Source organism: Dermacentor albipictus, chromosome 5 (genome assembly GCF_038994185.2).
Source record: "Dermacentor albipictus isolate Rhodes 1998 colony chromosome 5, USDA_Dalb.pri_finalv2, whole genome shotgun sequence".
Classification (NCBI taxonomy): domain Eukaryota; kingdom Metazoa; phylum Arthropoda; class Arachnida; order Ixodida; family Ixodidae; genus Dermacentor; species Dermacentor albipictus.
Genome location: NC_091825.1, coordinates 62,737,551 through 62,756,722, shown reverse-complemented (window position 1 = coordinate 62,756,722; position 19,172 = coordinate 62,737,551).

Sequence of the window (19,172 nt, the reverse complement as noted above, 5' to 3'; positions counted from 1 at the left end):
TCTGCAACATGCGGCAGCCACCGTAAAGTGCGCATTTTATCTGCAAGGACAATCACATATGCTGCCCATGCGGTGCGGGCCCGTCCCAAGAATTGTAATGTCAAGCTGAGAAACCAAGCTCTACAGACCTCAAGTGGATGTGGTGTCGACGTGCAGCCCCTAATGAACCAGCTTTCTCAGTGTTCTCACCCTTCTTTTCTAGCTTTTGTTCCTTAACCCCCTTTCACGGCGTAGGGTAGCAAACCGAACGCATGTCTTGTTCACCTCCGGGTCATTCATCTATCTCTTTCAATTTTATTTCATTATCTCGGGAAGAGACTCCCAAGTATAAATTGTTCTTAGCGCACTTTAGCTGGCTAATTTTGTAACACTAAGGTAATGCTTTCTCGCACGCACACACAAACACTCACGCACATGAACACAAGTAGTGTACAAAGCTTTTTCAATACGCGGTACGTTCGGCCAGTTTACTTAGGAGCAATCAACTATGCCTGCGCAGGCAAGGTCTCGCTGGAGGAGGAGACGCTCCCTCTTCTCCCCTAGCGCGCGCTTGATCACGGTACCTTCAACGTCGGACTCGCTGGAACACGGCCCGCATCAAGCCATCATTCTTCTCGGCTCACCCTCGTACGCTTTTTCTCGCGCCTACACCATACGATCTATGGGGTGCTATCTTACCGCACTTGGTCTTAATTCTTAACATCTCGCTGACAGCGGCAATGGCGACGGCGAAAATTCGCCTTCAGTACGTGTCCATCGAATACATGGGGCAGGAAAAGAAATTGCATACACAGTACTATAACGGGCTCACCAATAAAAACAACATCGCTAGGAACGGCAGCATTCTGATGGCCTTAAAAGAGCCATGTTAAGAAAAATTGCATGAAAAAGAACACTAGTTTCTTCCTTACGAATGCAGTGCATTTGTCTCTTTTTATTTTCGTGCTTAGTTTCAAGCACCCCTCGTTACACGCCACAACCCATTACACGTGCACTAAACCTTTTCTATCGCCAAACCCGACCAAGTGGACGACCATCCGATCCTGAACGTGAGGTCACTGGCTCGAAACATAACGTTCGAGCGAGCGTGCCATCGTGATATCACGGCACTGTAGTAAAATAACTGCTCGCAAGAGATCCAAAGGGATCGAAAGGGATGCGTAAAGGGTGCGAACGCTTTTGAACCTCTATGGTGCTGGTGTTGCGCGAGTGCCATGGCACACCACTAGCGCCTGATCCTGTGGCCCAGCACGTGTTTTCTTTCTCCATCTTGCAGCGAGAGTTCGCATGCAGGCTGGCACAGGCCGTTTCTTCGCCTGCCCCGCAGCAGCCGAGCGTGTCCACGCAACCATTAAAGTACTGGGAGTTCCGTTCACTGGCTGCAGCTGCGCAGTTTCCTACGGTCCCCTACATGCAACGCTTGTTCCCTTCCTGGGCATTCACGCTTCACCTCTGTCGGGAGCGTTCCCCGTCCGTATTGGGTAGACAACTCGGCACGACGATTACGTGTTTAGAGGCGATTGAGGTTCGGTATAGCCTCTTCCAGCTCAGCGTGGTGTGTTTTTGTTATTTTTGTTTTATTTTCTCCATGTCAGGAACTTCCAACCTCTCTCGGGTTCTTTCGTCCGGATTACGATGCGGCGCGTCACTGCGGCCTTTTAATTCACTTCTTACCCCCGGTCCAGATCTGTGCTCCTCGAATCTACAGCGCAGGTGTCATTATGCCTCTTACCCAAGTTCGTCAGCCCTCACATTTTTTTATTTTATGTTCTCGCAATTCGTTTATTGTAATTTCCTCCTTACAAGAATGTGTTGAGACTTTCTATGGTGTGTCTGTAGACTTCCTGAAGACAACTTTACCTTTCTATAGATTCGTTGTTTTGTGTATACAAAATTTACAGACTGTCTGTTGACGAAACGTAATAACCTTTACATTTCTTTGTGTGCTTCCATTTCTTTAGTCGGTCTATAAAAAAAAGTCGATGAGCTGTTAGTTTCTTTTTGTCTTAGTCTGCTCTATAGAATACCTATAAACAAAAGTCAATAAACTCTCTATTTATTCGTGTTCATTCTTCCTCTATAAATTGTGTATACACGAGAGTTGCTATGGTGTCGATTATTCCTGTCTACTCCTCGTTTATAGATGGTCATGGCAAAAGTTGATAGGGTCCTTATTTCATTTTGTCGGTCATTCTATAGTCTGCCTAAGAAAAAGCCGATAAAATGTTTGTTTCCTTCTGTCTGCTTGCAATCTGTGGCTACGTATACATATACACAAAAGTCGATACAGACTTTGCTTATTCTTTTTCATTCTTTGTCTATAGACGAGAGTCAATAAGGAGTTGATTACTTTTGTCTACTCCCGGTTTATACATTGTATATGGACAAAAGAATTCATTCTTGTTTATTCCCAGTTTGTAAATTTCCTCTTGACAAAAGCCGTTAAATTGTCTCTCTATTTTATATATACTTTCGGACTATACGCCGTCAATATGCAAGAGTATTTTGGTGGCCTATTTCTTTGTAGAATGTCTACAGCGAAAAGCTATAGCAGTCACCATTTCATATTTGTCTTTCAATTACATGGACCTTAATAATTATTTTACCACATAAATAGGTGTTTAAGGGTCTGCTCGCGCAGTTTCATGCAGGATTTCATTGGTATTGAACATGTCATATCTGGGGCACCATAGTATGGAATGCATCCCCGACGATGATTTTTACTAGCGCACCGCACGAAGGCTGAATATACAGGGTTTCTCACGTAATTTGAGCCAAATTTTTAAAATATGCAAAGTCAAAGCAGCTGAATAAAACTAAGGTAATGCTGTTTGCCGGAGCTTGGAGATACTCACATTACTCTTTGCATTCTGCCTAATCAGATTAGTCGTAATTACATAATAAACTTTTCCAATGTTATAATTCGATGAAAAGTCTCAATGAGAAAACTGTATCGCAACATGAAAAACTCCCGATGCAGCTTTCTGTTGCTCATTGCGTACTACATAAAAGCGTTTTTCCGAGTGTGAAACATGCCCCGAATATACGCAAAGTTCTTCGAGCGGCCAGTCGCGCGGCAATTTTGCATGTATTCGCGGGTTTCTTTCCCGATCGGAAACGCACTTTTATGTAGTACGTATTGAGCAACAGAAAGCTGTATGGGGAGTTTCTGAAGCTGCTCTGCAATTTTCTCATTGAAACTTTCATCTATATATAACATTGCAGGAGTTGATTAAGTAATTACGACTAGTCATCTAATTATGCGGAATGCAAAACGTAACCTGAATATCTTCAAGTGACGCCAAACAACTTTACCTTGGTTCGGTGCAGCCACGTGGCATATCCACATATTTTTTTTACATTTAGCTCATATTTGCATTAATACATGTTAGCAATTCTACCTCTTCGCTGTATTTCCATTAACCTGAATTGTTTTGTTACTTTTATTAGTTCAAAACGCAATTCTATGTACTATCATATAATGTTTCGGTTCCTTTGCTGTCATGTGTAATTATTTGTAGACAACCTTAAAACCTTGCTGCATTTGCTGTAACCTAACTTGTTTTGATCTGTCTAATTAGAACAGGAGGTCCCCCTACAGCCTTGAGGTTTGGGACGTCCTTCTGTATATCTTGTTACTGTGATTTTATTTTCGTGCATGAATAAATAAAATTCTGCAACTGCGAATTAAGGTGGATAAAACGGAGTTACATTAGATGTAACCCTCTGTGGCTGTATACTACTGAGATTGCTTTAAAGCCTATTTGCAGACTTTAGTATGCACGTACTGTGTACTTCCGCATTTGTTGACTGCATTATACGACTTCCATAGACGCTCTCGGTAATCCCAAGACTGTATTCACAGATGTCATTGGAGGACTTTTGCAGCAGTATAATAATGAAAGCAAAACGCCGATCTAATGAGAGCAGCATTCCGGGCAAGTTGGTAATCCATTACTCAAATGATAGTGCGCAACAAAAAAAGACACAGATCTAAGAGAGGACGACACCTCAAGCGCCTGGTGTGTCTTCCTCTCTTACGTCTGTGTCGTTTTTGTTGCGCAGTATCATTTGAGTACCCGTTCTAATCGTGATACTAGATGTTATGAATGCCAATTTTAGCGACAAACGGTTTCCAAACCTTCATTAAGGTAGCTGCACAGAGGCTCGTAATGTTTGTATCTGATAACGCAGAATTCATGAAAGGGCGATGACGCGATATCGTGCGTCTGGTGGTCGCGCTCTGTGTCGTCTGATTCTGAGATAGTTCTCAATTTGTCTTCACATGTCGGCTGTATCACTAAGATTGGGTCGTTTTTCGTAGAGTGATATCTAGCACTATAAACACATCAAAGGTCCTCGTCCACTTGAAATACGCGCCAGATCCCCTGAGCCCATCCAGTAATTACCAGGCGATATGCCTATACGGCCGAGCACATGCGTTTGTCATTACTGTATTGATTGCATTGGCGCATTGCTACGGAACAGCCGCCACAGTGAGGCTTCACTGAGGATGAAGAAGATGACGTGGGCCCGCTTGATATAACGTCGCCATTTTGGCTTTCCGTTAGCTTCCCTTCCCTGTAAATAATTTGTATATAGTATTGGGCTCCAGCTACACGTAACAATATCACAAGAACAGACAGATGTGCACTAACATGTGTGCAGGTATCCATGTGGCGGTAGGCTGGAAGATATGCTAGAAATGCACTGTATTACTCATCGTCGTTGCGATAATGCAATCACCTGACGTGCCTTCTAACGGCTTTAACAACCAGTGCATTCAGCCAAGTTTGCGTTCCAAGCGTTCGTAATTAAGCGGGACAACGCACTTCCTTTCTCCACTGAAAAAAAACCGTGCGCAGCTTGCACTAGTGGCGCAAGGCTGCAGTGAACAGCGGAGCTTGTGATCACCTAGCTTTTACGTGGCTTGCCTAAGTCGTTTGTAGGTTTTGCGAGGTTATGCTAGGTTTCGCTAAGTTGTTGGTAGGCTTGGCCAAGTCGTTTCTAGGTGTTGTGAGGTTATGGTAGGCTTGGCTAAGTTGTTTCTAGGTTTTGCGAGGTTATGCTAGGTTTTGCTAAGGTGCTGTCTCGGCGGGCTTGACGATGGTAGTTTTCGAGCAGTCGCAGCCCAGGATCGCTTTCTCGGTGACGTCGAGCGTTCAGGCACTGACTCTCGCATTCCCTGGACTAAAACTCAGGATCGTCTATTTGGCGTTGCCTTTCTTAGCCGCAGCTTCGACGCGGTGTTCCGAATCAACTCGGCGGCGACGAATCGCTTTTTGCCCGGCAGTATGACGCTCTTCTGGGTAAGCCAATTCTTCAAGCGCCTGGACTTCCTTTGGTCTTCCCATGACAGCAGCACGTAAGCACGGAATAGAGGAGACGAGAGGTGTGTCGCCGCACCGGCTGTTCTGAGCATTTACTCGCCTACGACATCACGACTCCGCCCTACACTCTAAAAACAGTTGCACCCTTTGGGGTGTATATGTGCCACACAACGATACTCGTCATCTGTCTTGCCCGCATTTCTCTTCTTTAACGCTGTGAGCCCAGTTCTTCCAAGTCACGAACGACATGCGCGTTATCAGCATGACAGAGCATTCTTGAGAGTAAAGTAACGAGCGCAGCGTTTTCAAGAAGGGAAATGTGGGCAAGACAGATGATGATCATTGTTGTGTGGAAAATATACACCCCAAAGGGCGTAAACTTTTTTTACAGTGTACACTCTTCAGCAAAATTACACCCTTTGGGTCCTATCTTGCCAAAGAATAATCGTCATCTGCCTTATCTGCATTTCCTTTCTTTAACGCCATGAGCCCGGTACTTCCAAGTCGCGAACGGCGGGCGCGTTGTTAGAATGACAGAGCATTCTTGACAGGAAAGTAGCGAACGCAGTGTTTTCAAGAAAGGAAACGCAAGCGATACAGATGGCGATTATTTTTGTGTGGCAAATCTACACCACAAAGCGTGTACATTTGTTTAAGAGTGCACGTACGTAGGCTGCGAGTAGGTTACGTGTGTCGGTGCTCTCGCAGGTAGTTGCTAGTTGGCAGCCAAAGCAGGTTGGCGCACAGCTGGGCTAAGTTTTCTAGTAACGCTCCACGGTGGAACTAAAAGCTGAAACAGCTCCGCTCTTAAAATGGAAAAGAAAAGCAACCCGTGTCGCAAGCAAGACGCGGCTAGTAAGGGGGGGCGGCAATTTTGAACATACAGACGCTCTTTTTCCAGCTACTTTCGGTTTCAAGGACCCTGCCAAGATTAATTGTTCGCGTAGCCACCACATGAACTCCGCTATTCAAAATTTCACCGATGGGATAGGTAGTATCGAAGACGGGCTCCAAAGTACTCATCTGCTGTAGCCACCTATTGTTGATAATTAGAAAGTTAATTAGCGTAATTTCGCTGATTGCGCACGTAAGTGCGGAAATTGCTCTGTATCTAGAGGCCGCGAATACGTACACTCATATGGTAAACATAAGGTTGCCGTGGTTTATATTTTTCTCATTTAAAAAATATGATGCAGCTGAAAAACACCCTGTATTTAACACTTCCAGATGTTATCTTCCGACGCTTCGAAAGCTCTAACAGGTGTGTTAGAAAAATGGCAAAATTTGTCATTACATGAAATTGAAATTTCAGCAGTTGAAAGTGTAAGAAACCTGAGCACTCATAAATTGACATACTTATTTCTGCTCCGCAGGAATATAAGATTGTTTATTATATACCGATTGACAGTCTGTTCTCTGTACAAGAACACATTTTTAGTAAAAATTCACATGTAACTCACTGTCAGGAGGAAACAGGTACAGTAACGTTTATGCAAATGCACTTATATTGCTTGGCACAAATTATTGGTTCAAGTATGCAGGGCCCAGATATGCACGATTTTCGTTAAGCTGAGCCAAAAGATAAACATTAGAAGCCTTCTGGAGAATGGTAGGACACACGGTATTTTATATGAAATTGATAAGAGAAAAAAGCATTTTATTTACAAATCATACTGTGGAAACAAAACCACAGAAAAGACACGTCAACTTTTAACAGTTCTAAGTTTTCGCTTTGCCTTTGGGGCAGACAACTTGTCGTTTGCTGTTTTCAGGGTGTCTACACCAAATTGACATTTCCGAATTCCCTGAGGCTTTCATATTTTTCCTGAGTGCCTCTGCGAATTGTCTGAGTGCGACAGAACTTCGTTTTATGTGAAGACCGGTTGACGCTATGTCGCCCGATGCTTTCACTCTCTAGCAAGCATGCTAAAAAATTAAACAATGGCTTAATCCAGTTTGAATAGTAAGAAGTTGTGTTTATTTTCATCAAAAAGAAAACAAGGGTGGATTTAGTAAAATGCACAGCGAATAAAATATCTTCGAAAAGCAAAAATGGTAAAACCCATTCCAAATCGAGTCAAACATTCTCAAATACGGAGAAACGGGAAATTCATACACAAGCAAACATTTTCGAATATGACCAATTTCTATCAACTGATCGCAAGCTCATTGGTATGAGTTCCGAACTTTGTCACAAATGAGATTCTCAGCAGCTGGAAAGTCAACCTCAACTGCCCTGTCATACTCACAGCCCGCGCACAACGCCTCAATGTTGCGTTTCACTGCTTTAAAGAGGTTATTTTGGTTTGGACGTGGGACACCTGCATCTCGGCGTCAGTCAACACTCTATTTCTTGAGCTCAAGCTCCTTCATAGAAGCGGTGGCACGCTTCCTTCCCCGTTCATTCCTCGATGCTAGGTTATTTCTGTTCTCGTACTCCTTCCGTCGCGCGTTCGTCCCACGGGCCACTTGAAGCATCCTCTTAGTAGCAAAGTTAACGTCAGATTTTTCGGACTCCCAAGGGGTTACGATAACGTCCGAAAAATCGGGCAGTTCTAAAAAATGAATGCATGTCTTTTGCTGCCCTTCAGATCTCAAATCACCCCACGCACATCCTAAAAAGCCTGTCTGCCAGTACATTTATTAGGCATATCGGAGCTCGTAGTGTGACAGGATATGGCGGGTGCAAGCGTGTATAATTAAGGAACACATACAGTGTCACGTAACAGTTGCCGCTTCCCACGCCGGTTATGCTTCGCCGTAACACTTTGGCACATGCTTCACCGCATTTCGCTACCCTATTGAGACAACGCCGACTTTCTGGAACCGGGATTATGCAACGCGCCGTGCTTTCCGAGCTTCGAAGCCAATCGCGAGGACACCAACGGCGGAGTCGGTGCCATTGCTAACAGCGGCGAATTATTTCAGTGAAACACATGGCACAGAACGACAAGCTTAAAAGCTAAAGTCAAAGCAGCTAGGCTTAGCGTTGCCACGGTGGTGGCTACGGCTGCCAGCGGAAATGCGTGCGAGAGCCCGGTTCGAGGCGGCAAGGCAATAAAAATGGCGGTGGCGGTGGCGGCTTTGATTAATTCTGTTTCGCACCTGCGATCATGGCCAAAATTCTGGAAAATGGGATGGCGACGGGTTATGACGCCGTAAATTTCAGACGTTCGTATACATTGACTCTATGGGATGCGGGGTGGCGCCGCGTAGCCATGCGAATTATCGGGCGTTCCTGGAATTCGGTTGTTTACTTTACACTGGTAACTCCTCCAGCGGGTGACTCAGCGTCAAAGGCGATTCGTTACGATTCCTCTCTGTCACTCGAGCCAGCATTACAGCGACTTTGGTTACCCAACAAAAGTACTGCGCATTTTCCGTGGCAGAAGCACAAATTCCCTGAGTTTTCACTGAGTATTTTGAAACTACTCAAAATCCCCGAGAATTCCTGGTTTTCCCGTTTGGTCGATAACCTGTGTTTAGCAGAGGTTGTTTACACGTGTGTTTGCTGCTGTACTAAATATGTAATGCATGGCTTGTTGAGGAGCATGCCAACTAACACAAATATCCAATTCATCGATATCATTGAGGATGCCATACAAAAGAGCCAACAATACATTTTTCTCGTTAGAAAGTGCAACGAACAGAGTAGCGAAGCGTGGACTTCTAAGCTTCACGAGCACTATTTCTGTGGTAAGCACAGCATTTATAATAAGCTCACGCGGGAACTTCACCTCACCCCTGGTAATGCTGGTAAAAACACATTTCTCGCAATGTCTACCTCTCCATCATCTATTACCATATTTCCTTTGCATGATTGGCACAACAGTTTCTTTAGAGCTGCATGAGCGCAATAATCCACAACACAAGTCAAAGCAGGAAGCCTTGCCACTTTCTTCTAAATTTCTCTGTAACTAACTGCGACGTGAAACTTGCTTTGATGCGAGTTGGCACTAATGATAAAATCATCGCACAGCATGTCAATGTCTGGCAACTCGAGCACTTTCTGCAACCGCAGCTTTGTTTCGGACTCGTGAATCTGTCTAATTGACAAATGGTAGTTGGGACCAGACAACTGACGGCACCCACCAAAGCGATCTTCGAGAGAATGTGTCTGAAAGTTGCCTAGCAAAACATATTTCATACCAAGTTCTTCAAAGCAGTAGATAAGGTCGTCGTGGAGCGCATGATTGTGTGGCATAAGGCTTAGTGCGTTTCCCTTGTCAAATATCCTGCGTCGTGCTTGAAACTTTCCCAGTAGTCTAGCCACTGCATCATTTTCTGCAAAAACTGTTATGGGGACAAGATGTCGAGATTATAGGTTTTCCAGCTCGTCTGAAAGCCGCTGGCCCTTTCTTGGAGTCTTAACGTTGACCATATTCCATCGTGTTAGCAGCGTGTTGATGTACTGACCCATGCTATCAGCATGCTGAAGGTTGCTATAATGAAGTGCAGCCGCACTTGATGAATTGAAAATTCTTAATGCCGACTATACATTTCGCCACACCATTTAGAAGGATTTAAGGCCTTCAATGACAATGTCGGAGCAAAATAAAAAAAAAACAATTTTGTTCGGACTCGCGCAGCTCACATAAAGTGTTGAATGATGCTGTCGAAATTTTGCGTTTGGGGTCTGTACTTTTTGTATCAGGGAAGTACATGCACATGTCTGCATTGCGTTGATTTAACAAGGTATTTTTGACATATTTGGTTAAGTGAGCAGTGTTCGCGACAAAAACAAAGGTCATGATTGGTCAGCTGGATGTTGATAAACTACTTTTAGTCTCGGGGGCTTAAACACAACGGCCTTCTCTTTATGTTGACGGAATTGTTGTCAGAGATAATAGCAATCTCTTTAAGCCCTGTATGCTGAAGCATGACAACCAACATTCGCAAGAGATCTTGCAGACATTTTCCATCAATTGTAGCCACTGGCAAAATATGTACATCAACCTCGTGATCAGAACGGGGACTCTGAGTCATAAAGGCATACGCCGTTTTAGCCGGGCTTGCAGTTTTGACTGCTCCCCCTGTTATTGATCCAGATTTGAAATCGAAATATGACTGAATGTGGATTTCATCCATCATTAAAGGTACTATTTTTTCATCTTCTTTCATTGTGGTAGCAACCTTCTTAGCATATGACAGAAAACAAGAATTTTGCTGTTTTGTGGATGGGCTAACTTGTGGAGCGGAGCAGAGACGTCTTGCTGTTTCAGGATGAGGCAACTTAAACTTCAGTGAACCTCTCAGGAATTGATATGCGAGGGGCGAAATGGTGTAGAGGAGACTTGCAAATACGCACAGGTCTGGCGAGTAGCATGCTGCGTTGTTAAGGACAAGCTCGACTTCAGATTTTACGAGCTTGACGATTTCCAGGTGCCATACGTGTAACTGATGCTGCTGATAATTGCATATTACATCTCCCTACGGTATCACCACGGATGCAAGCATTTGATGAGCCCACTGAAGATTCTTGGAAGAATGAGGAATGTGCAGAAGCTCAACATGATGAAGGATGCCCCTTAATGGCCCCAAGTCCTGCAACTGTACAGGAATGCGGACACCATGAAGTTCCGCAATGCGTGTTTTATCAAAATACACTTCCACACGCATGGCGTCTCGAACTGTCACTGATGAACGCACAGAGGCGTCCTGATCTACAGTAAAATCCAGGAATGGAACCTTCGAATCCATGTGGATCACAGACCAAAATGGCGAAGTGTTAAAACTTAGCAGAGCTTGAAGAAATTCATAAAAGCTTGTAACTTTGTTCTGTTTGTCTTGCTGTTGATTTTCTTCCAGAGATTCATCTATGGCAATGCGAAGCGATTCGTGCTCAACACGTTTTCTGTACTCCTCCGGAGCCTCCACAGTGCATGCATTTTGACGAGAGAGGCATTGAGGGCAATTCGGGAACGTACCCGCTACCGCATCCGACTTTCAGCGGCACATCAATAATCTTCCTCGTCTTCACGTCCATGTGCTTTGAATTTTTAACGTAGTCGCTGGCCACAAAATGTTTCTCGCAGAGCTGATATGACAAAAAAACTGAGGGAACGCGTTTCATACTGTCGATAACGTAAACGGCTCGGTTCGGCTTTCGATACAAAGAAATAAGTATGATGACGTTTCAGACTCCGGCAACGCATGCAGGCTGATACAGCTGGTGCTGAATACGTTCAGCCGCAAAAACGCGCATTGTGTTAATAAAGCAAGTATTGAATTATAGGTCATATCTTACCCCTGTGCTCTTCGTAGGAGTATAATCCATTCGGGAAACTGCTCTTGGCCACGCCGCCCGCCACGCCAGGCCATTCCGAAACAGGTGCACTCGCACGTGTTTCCTGCACAGTTCGACTTGCAGTTGGGAGTGCAACAGCAGCCGGGAATTCTTGCAGTTCGTTCACGTGCAAAAGGACAGCACGAAATGACGCGAGAGGTAAGGGGATCGATACCCAGCACCTCCACCAGAAACGTTGCACAAAAAACGTATGTTTATAAATATTTACAAGTAAAGCGAGAAACGCAGGAGTCACAGTAACCAATACAGTGAGGAGCCACCTCTACGTTTCCTTCATCAATGGTGGCCTAATGCGACAAACTTCTTCTGTCCCGTGGCATTACACATCTCACAGACGTAAAAAGGACACACCCTCACACGCTACCTAACCAACGGCATGGGAACGGGCGACTCCAACGACCAACTCCGATCACTGTGGCCAGTACACGTGAAACGAAACCCGACAGAGATGCATGAAAATGTGGCTGCTTAATAATAGTTAAACGATGTGGTGTACCATTCTTTGAGAACACAGTTGGCTAATTAAAACTCTGACGAGCGGACCAACTGCCTGCCGCGTGAATTCATGAACCGCGCCTGGATTTACGGTCCAGCTCTCTCTCAGGATTGCCCCTTCAAAGATCCTCTTACCACTTATCACAATATTACGTCGCGTTACAGACAAAGCAGAAGGAAATTCCCTCCCCCAGCCCAAAACTGAACAGGGCTCAGGCCGTTACTTTCAGGCTCTTACAGACCAGATACTAGCTCACCCCCAGAGCGCTTAGTTAGATAGATCCTAACTTCCCGCAGTCGTGCTCGAAATACGGTCTCGCATGCTGGTCCTTCGACCACATGCTCTGACTGTGCCCGTACAACGCGGGCTCCGACCTGCAACACAAGTCCAAGTGGGACACCTCGCTGAAATACTCAGATTTCACGAACCAACTACAGGGGGTACAGAGGGCCCGCGACGTCACGGAGAGTCACCACCTCTTAGAACGACAAAAGGCTGAGCTAGTTGGTAAGTATTCATTATACAAAAAGGTGAGGCGTGCAGACAGGACACAAGAAAAGAGAAGTGGGCGTACTGCTTAAACGCGAGGAGAAGTGGCGTCCCTGTTGTCCACTTCTCTTCTCTTGTGTCCTGTCTGCATGCCTCATGTTTTTGCTTAATATGACCGCCTCCCTGTCCCATTGGGGGCGGAGCCACCAACTTCATTTGGGAGTCTTCGGTTCCCCCCTATCAACTTCCTCAGGACACTCTAATAAAGTTCTTGTCACTGTTACTGTCAATGCTGCAATCTTTGCTAATATTTGCACCCTAATTATTACAAACACTAAAAAAATGACTTGTTTGGATTCTACCTAAAGTCACCGCTGAAGCCACTGTGAGCCATCTATACCTGTTCTTGTCCAGACTTGTCCAGCCTGCGCGCTGAGCATGTAGACGTTCGGCGCTTGGGCGAGGAGGAGACACGGGGGCCTTAAGTTTTCTAGGTGGTGTTGCCTCGTTACCCTCTGCACCCGAGCACGCGCAATGACGGCAACCATGGCGTGCCATCCGTCCGCGTCGATTTGAATTCTCAACGACTGCACCTGGCGCGCCGACGCTTGTTGCAGTGGTGTCTACCTGTAGAATCGGTCTGTCTGTATTCGCGCCTTCTTTGTTGCATCATCCGTCAACCTCATTGAACGGTAAGCTTTAGCGAAGGTATTTCCGTCAATAGGTCATGATTAGGTGACCGCATCTCGTAGCGCGAACCGGCTGAATGAAGTGTAGCCGACTCGCGCACACTGTCGATTTGTCGTTTACACGCTGTGGAAAGGGAGCCCTTGTTCTCGCTTCTAATGTATATAATATGTTATGGCAAGCGATCGCTCACGCTTGTTGATTTTACCGTCATAGTTGATGTCCGTAAAAAAGAAAATACACCACATTTGACCTGGATACTGAGCAGCCACTAAGCGGATTGTCTGTGTTGAGAAGCGTAGTGTAGGTTGACATTGTTTTGTGGCGCTCGATCTGGCCGCCATAAATGCTGCGCTGCATGCGTAGTGCAATTCTCGTTACACGCTTTACGCATATACCTCGAAATCGTATTAGCGTGATCAATTTTCAAAAAGAGACGCACAGTTGAATGAATGCTAGCGTATAGTGGTAAGAAAAGCCGTGTTTTCGCGGCACAGATCAGCAGTGTGCGCGCTGCCGTTTTCGTAGGCAAAATTAGCAGTATTTGTGAGGCTCCTGGCAACCAATATAAATATATGCAACAGCAAAAGCATTCGGAGCATGAAACTCATGACAAGCTCAGTCACTCGCAGATTCGCAACTTAGCCGAGAAATGTTATAGAACAATAAATATGTCGTTCGGGGACGCACCCTTTAGATGTTTGAAACTGAAGGCATTGCGTTCGACGATAGCCTGAATATTCTTTTTGCGCGTTGGTTTTATGAGCAATTGAGCAGCACGAAATATTTTGGGGGCTATTTGAAAAGTGTTAAGTGCCTCTCTATGCGTAAGCATTATTACGCTTACGTGCTGTTGTTCACTGTTTATCAGATTGTTGTGTAGGCAGCTGCTGGCGCAGGTACTAATTTTGACAGTCACGCATGGTATGACGTTCTTGTCGTGCGTACGAAGAGTTCCAGTTTTCATTACTGTTGCATTAATTGCCGTCGTGTCGGACACACTGTATAAGACATGCGCTGCAAAAAGACGGACGCCAGATTATTCACTTGGTGGCCTTTTCTTATTGGATGAACCACAGAATATACAACTAATTTAGTGAACATTAAACTTGCTCTAACCTTATCAACACACCTAAGAGGTCGTAACATGGTTTAGCTGATAAGTAACCTTATCCACAAGCCCCATTCATGTGCATTCTACTGAAATTATGGCAAATAATGTATACATCTCAGAGTACGACTAAAAAAGCCGTTACAGACTGTTCTAAGCAGAATTGCAATTCTTAACGTGATAGTTCAAAACAGCAGTCACTGTTGTGAGCATGTTCGTTCTGCACGGGCAAATAACATTAACAGCCCGAAAATGTGCACATAGTCCAGCGGGTACCCTTCCTTCCAGCAATTTTTATATGAATCATTTGTCATCCTCTCATTTGTTTCTTACTTTGATAAGTACAGTATGTGTCATATGAACCTGTCTTGAAACGATACCTACCGTTGCCGGCACAAGCGGCCATTGCGGTTGTCTGACAGTTCATGATGGTTTGACATATGAAACATTTTAATGATGCTGATTCGTATTGGGCATGTAGTCTATGGTCAGATGTAAACTCAATTAACTGAAGACGTAAGTGATCGGAACAAATGATATTTCTGGCCCTTGCGCCAAGAAACAATATCCATCAATCGGAACAAATGATATGTGAAGCTACTAATGAACTGGAAAGAAAAATACCCATAGATTAGTTTTTCCTCACATTCTTATCTCTACTTCACGTGTGTCTCTTTCTGTGTTCTTCTCTTCGGTGCTGTGCTCGCATAGCTATGAATTACGAACGTACCCAAGCCCTGTCGGTGTTATTAAGCAAGTGATTCAATTCAGATCAATCTAATAGTAGATGGCAAGTGACTGGCCTTTTATCCGTTTTAGCTAGATAATATGGACTGGCAGTAACTTGGCAAACATTACAGCAGAATGTTTTTTATTGCACCTAAACTGCGGGTGTCATAGAATCCCAGGGAAGTTTCATGAAAACAGCCAGCGAAGGCTTGGAAAAAGATCACGTAATTTGTAAATATTAACATAGACATGCTGTCTTGTTATATGCTATAGAAGATTTCATACAACCTCTGTATTAAACATATCGTTGAAGCGCTTCCCCTTTCAAAAACTGAGACAAATAAGTAACATTTTTTAAACTAAACTGAAAGAAGCATATTGACTTGGCATTTCTTGCTCAATTTTTTTGCGTTAGCTAAAGTTCTGAACTTTAGAATGATAGAAAAATACTCATGTTTGAGATCACCTTAAATAATTTACTGTGAGAGCATTCATTCAAACTACAGTTTTAGTTTTGTTTCCAGGAGTTGTATATCTGTCATGCCACGACACAGAAAGTGTTTACGTGGTATTTCTGCTGCTCATGTGGTATACCTAACCTGCAACCATGTCAGCGTGCCCAAAAGGCCTCATTATCTATCAGAAGCTAACAAGTGACCATATAAATAGAATTAATCAATCTGCCTTCTATGACCAATGATGCCTCCATTTAAGAGGATGAGAAAGGCATTTAAATGTGCATTGAGGGAAGTACAATCTTTAGCATGATACTCGCAATGCTCCAGTTACTCTTCCGACCACATCACTCTGCGCGGGCATACTGAATTACCTGCCAAAAAAATAGCAGACAGTCAAAGAGACAAAGAGTTTATTCAGACAACGCAGGTACAGTCGCCTAGGGCGCAGACCAAAAGGCAAGTGGATGCCTGACAAGGAGTCTGCGCCCTTTATGCTCCCATTCGAGAGCACAAGACATTGAGCGCAAAAAATAATCACTAAACAAGATGGAAATACAGAGGCGTTGGTTAACATTGAAACGGGAGTTATTTCATATTGGACATTTATGTACAATTGGGAAAATGCTGTAAGAAACAACAGAGAAAAAACAAAGAAAAGGAGTGGTCATGCCTGTAGTGACAATAGATACATAGTGATTTCATTTTTGAACGCTTTGAATGATTTACATTCCTGAAGAATGTTTAGAACAGGATGGTGACCATTTAAAAAAACTGGAAATTCCGTAGCTAAGTTTCTGGGTGCCGTAGTTCATACGTATTTTTTCCTTATTGCAACATATGTGCCGGGTGTTGTAGGTGTGTGTTTTCGTTAGATACTGATGAAAAAAAAAAGCCGTAGGATCGGAATGCATTTGTAGGTAACTACCTAACGCTATGTTTTTGTTTATAACATTCAACAGTGTAGGCAGTTGATGTTTTCTAAACAATGGGGTTAGTGTGCCTAAGATATGGTGCATTATCTATTAGGCGCATAAATTTCTTCTGTAATAAATATATGTTTTCTATGCATGTTTTAGTTGCTGTGCCCCAGACAAGAAGACAATAGTGGAAACGCGAATGTACCAGTGTGTAGTATAGTTGTTTCTTTAGGCAGATAGGCAAAAGGTTCTTTATTTTATGCATGATACCAATGGACCTAGATATACCAGTGCGAACTTTTTCAATGTGAGGTGACCAGTCAAGATGCTCGTGAAATATTACACCAAGAAAATTATGTGTTGCTACACGTTCGATAGATTCATCGCTAAATTGGATAAGTATTTCTTGTTTTATACACTTGTTACGAACGCGGAATATAATGTACTTAGTTTGTTTAATGTTTAACTCTAGTTCATTACCGTGGAGCCACGTGGACAAATTTTCCCGCCATGCATTGGTTTCTACTTGTAGGACTTCTAGGTCTTGTCCGCAGATGAATACATTGGTATCATCAGCGTACAGTATTATTTCTGGTGTAGAGGGCACGTTAATTATATCATTTATATAAAGCAGAAATAACAGTGCCCCAAGGATTGATCCTTGGGGAACTCCATAATGTATCTGACCTAAGCTGGACTTTGCATTCGTAACATTCGTGTACTGGTGACGAGTTAAGAGGTAATTCTTTATTAATGTGAGAGCCGTTCCTCTAATGCCGTGTTTATATAATATCTACACTGTAGGCAGTTGATGTTTTCTAAACAATGGGGCAGTGTGCCTAAGTTATGGTGCACTATACTGTGTCTTTCACGCATGGGTGCAAACCATGTTTAGTAGCCTGATGTTTATAACTTGTTCAACTACTTTCGACACCAACTGAGTCCAACTGTGTAACCTTGTTTCAGCAGTTGATATAGATATCATTTGGGATAAGTACATTACTATCTCATATGGGGTGCTTAATGGAGTCGAATTCCTTTTTAAAGTCTAGAAAGACACCTATTGTATATATTTTCTGCTCAAAGTTGTCTATTATCTTGTTCTTAATTTTTATTAACGCCATTTCAGTAGATTTCTCTTTCTGGAATCCGTATTGCTCCTCGGCGATGATATCGTTTCCCTTGCAGAAGTTTAGTAGCCTTATGTTTATAACTTGTTCAACTACTTTCGACACCAACTAAGTCCAACTGTGTAACCTTGTTTCAGCAGTTGATATAGAGATAATTTGGGATAAGTACATTAATATCTCATAAATGAATTTGTCATAAAAAAACGTACTCTTCCTGCAGCGCCAGCAGCAATTGTGAATGTTTAGCTGTTTCTCGTACAAATTATTAAATATACAAACAATAGAGATTTGTTATTTTTGCTTCACATTGCCGCATATACTTATTTGCAGCAGACACACGCCGCAGCTTTGGCAACAATGGCTCAAAGGTCAAGGCCAGCCTGGCAACCGAGCTTGCCAAGCGGGAAGTATTCTGTAGATACGCAAATAATCTCTTTAAGATCATATCATAAGACATATATTTTTAATAAATTACTGTCATATATCTTCTAATAAACGCAATTATTCAATATCGCTGCACCTGTTTTCTTTTTCTCAATGCATGATTGACCACAAGTGGAATTGCTTCGATTTTTTCTGTTTATGCAACATATGAGAGCGCAGCTGGTTCAGAGGCATTATCAAGCTATTAACATTAATGCATAAATGGACGTGAGAAGCAACAGGTACACATGCATAATATGCATTCAAAATTTTCTTGATGCCATACGTAAACAAAAATTGTAAACTAACTTGTACATTGCAGATAGCTAGCAGATTTAAGTCAATTGGATGCATTGCTTTTAACTGTAACATTTCTTAAATGTACATGTGCATAAATGTTCATGCCGCATTACATAAAGATTAAAGGCTACATGCATTTGAGATTTTTTCAACTACTTGCATCCGCATGCATACTTTTCAACGCACAGCTCCCTAAGTATGTTCCGATATGCATACTGGGTGCAGTAAATTGTTATAGGCATTTCCAACAGACTGGTATTAAGAACACCAAGCAGCGAGTGTTTATATGTAATGAGAATAAAGTTGCTTGCCGAAACGGAGTTGGCAAAATGTGGTCTATATAGGTGGTATATAGGGTATGCAAGCTATTTTAGCGAAGCTTTTCAATGAACATAAAATATTTTTAAAAATAAGCAAAAAGGTATACGAGTATAAAACTACCTACAGGTCAAACCTATGGTGGCTTAACAGCTTAACAGCTTAGGTGCTAAAATCGAATTTCATTTCACCATCTATTTCTATTATTATACTTGAACAGCTTTTCTCAACTTATGTTAGCAGGAACACCCTGTATCGAAAATAGTATACAAAATTGTAAAACGAAAGTCTATAGATTAGCGACAGACAGGTCTACAGGAATTGTCTATATACAGTCTCTAGGCCACAATCTACAAAAAGTGTAAGGCAACCAGTCCATATACAGACTATAGACTGATATATAGGAATAGTCTAGATAGCCTGCAGACATCTGCCTATAGAAATTTCATAGAGTTCGGTCTACAAAAGTACAACTAT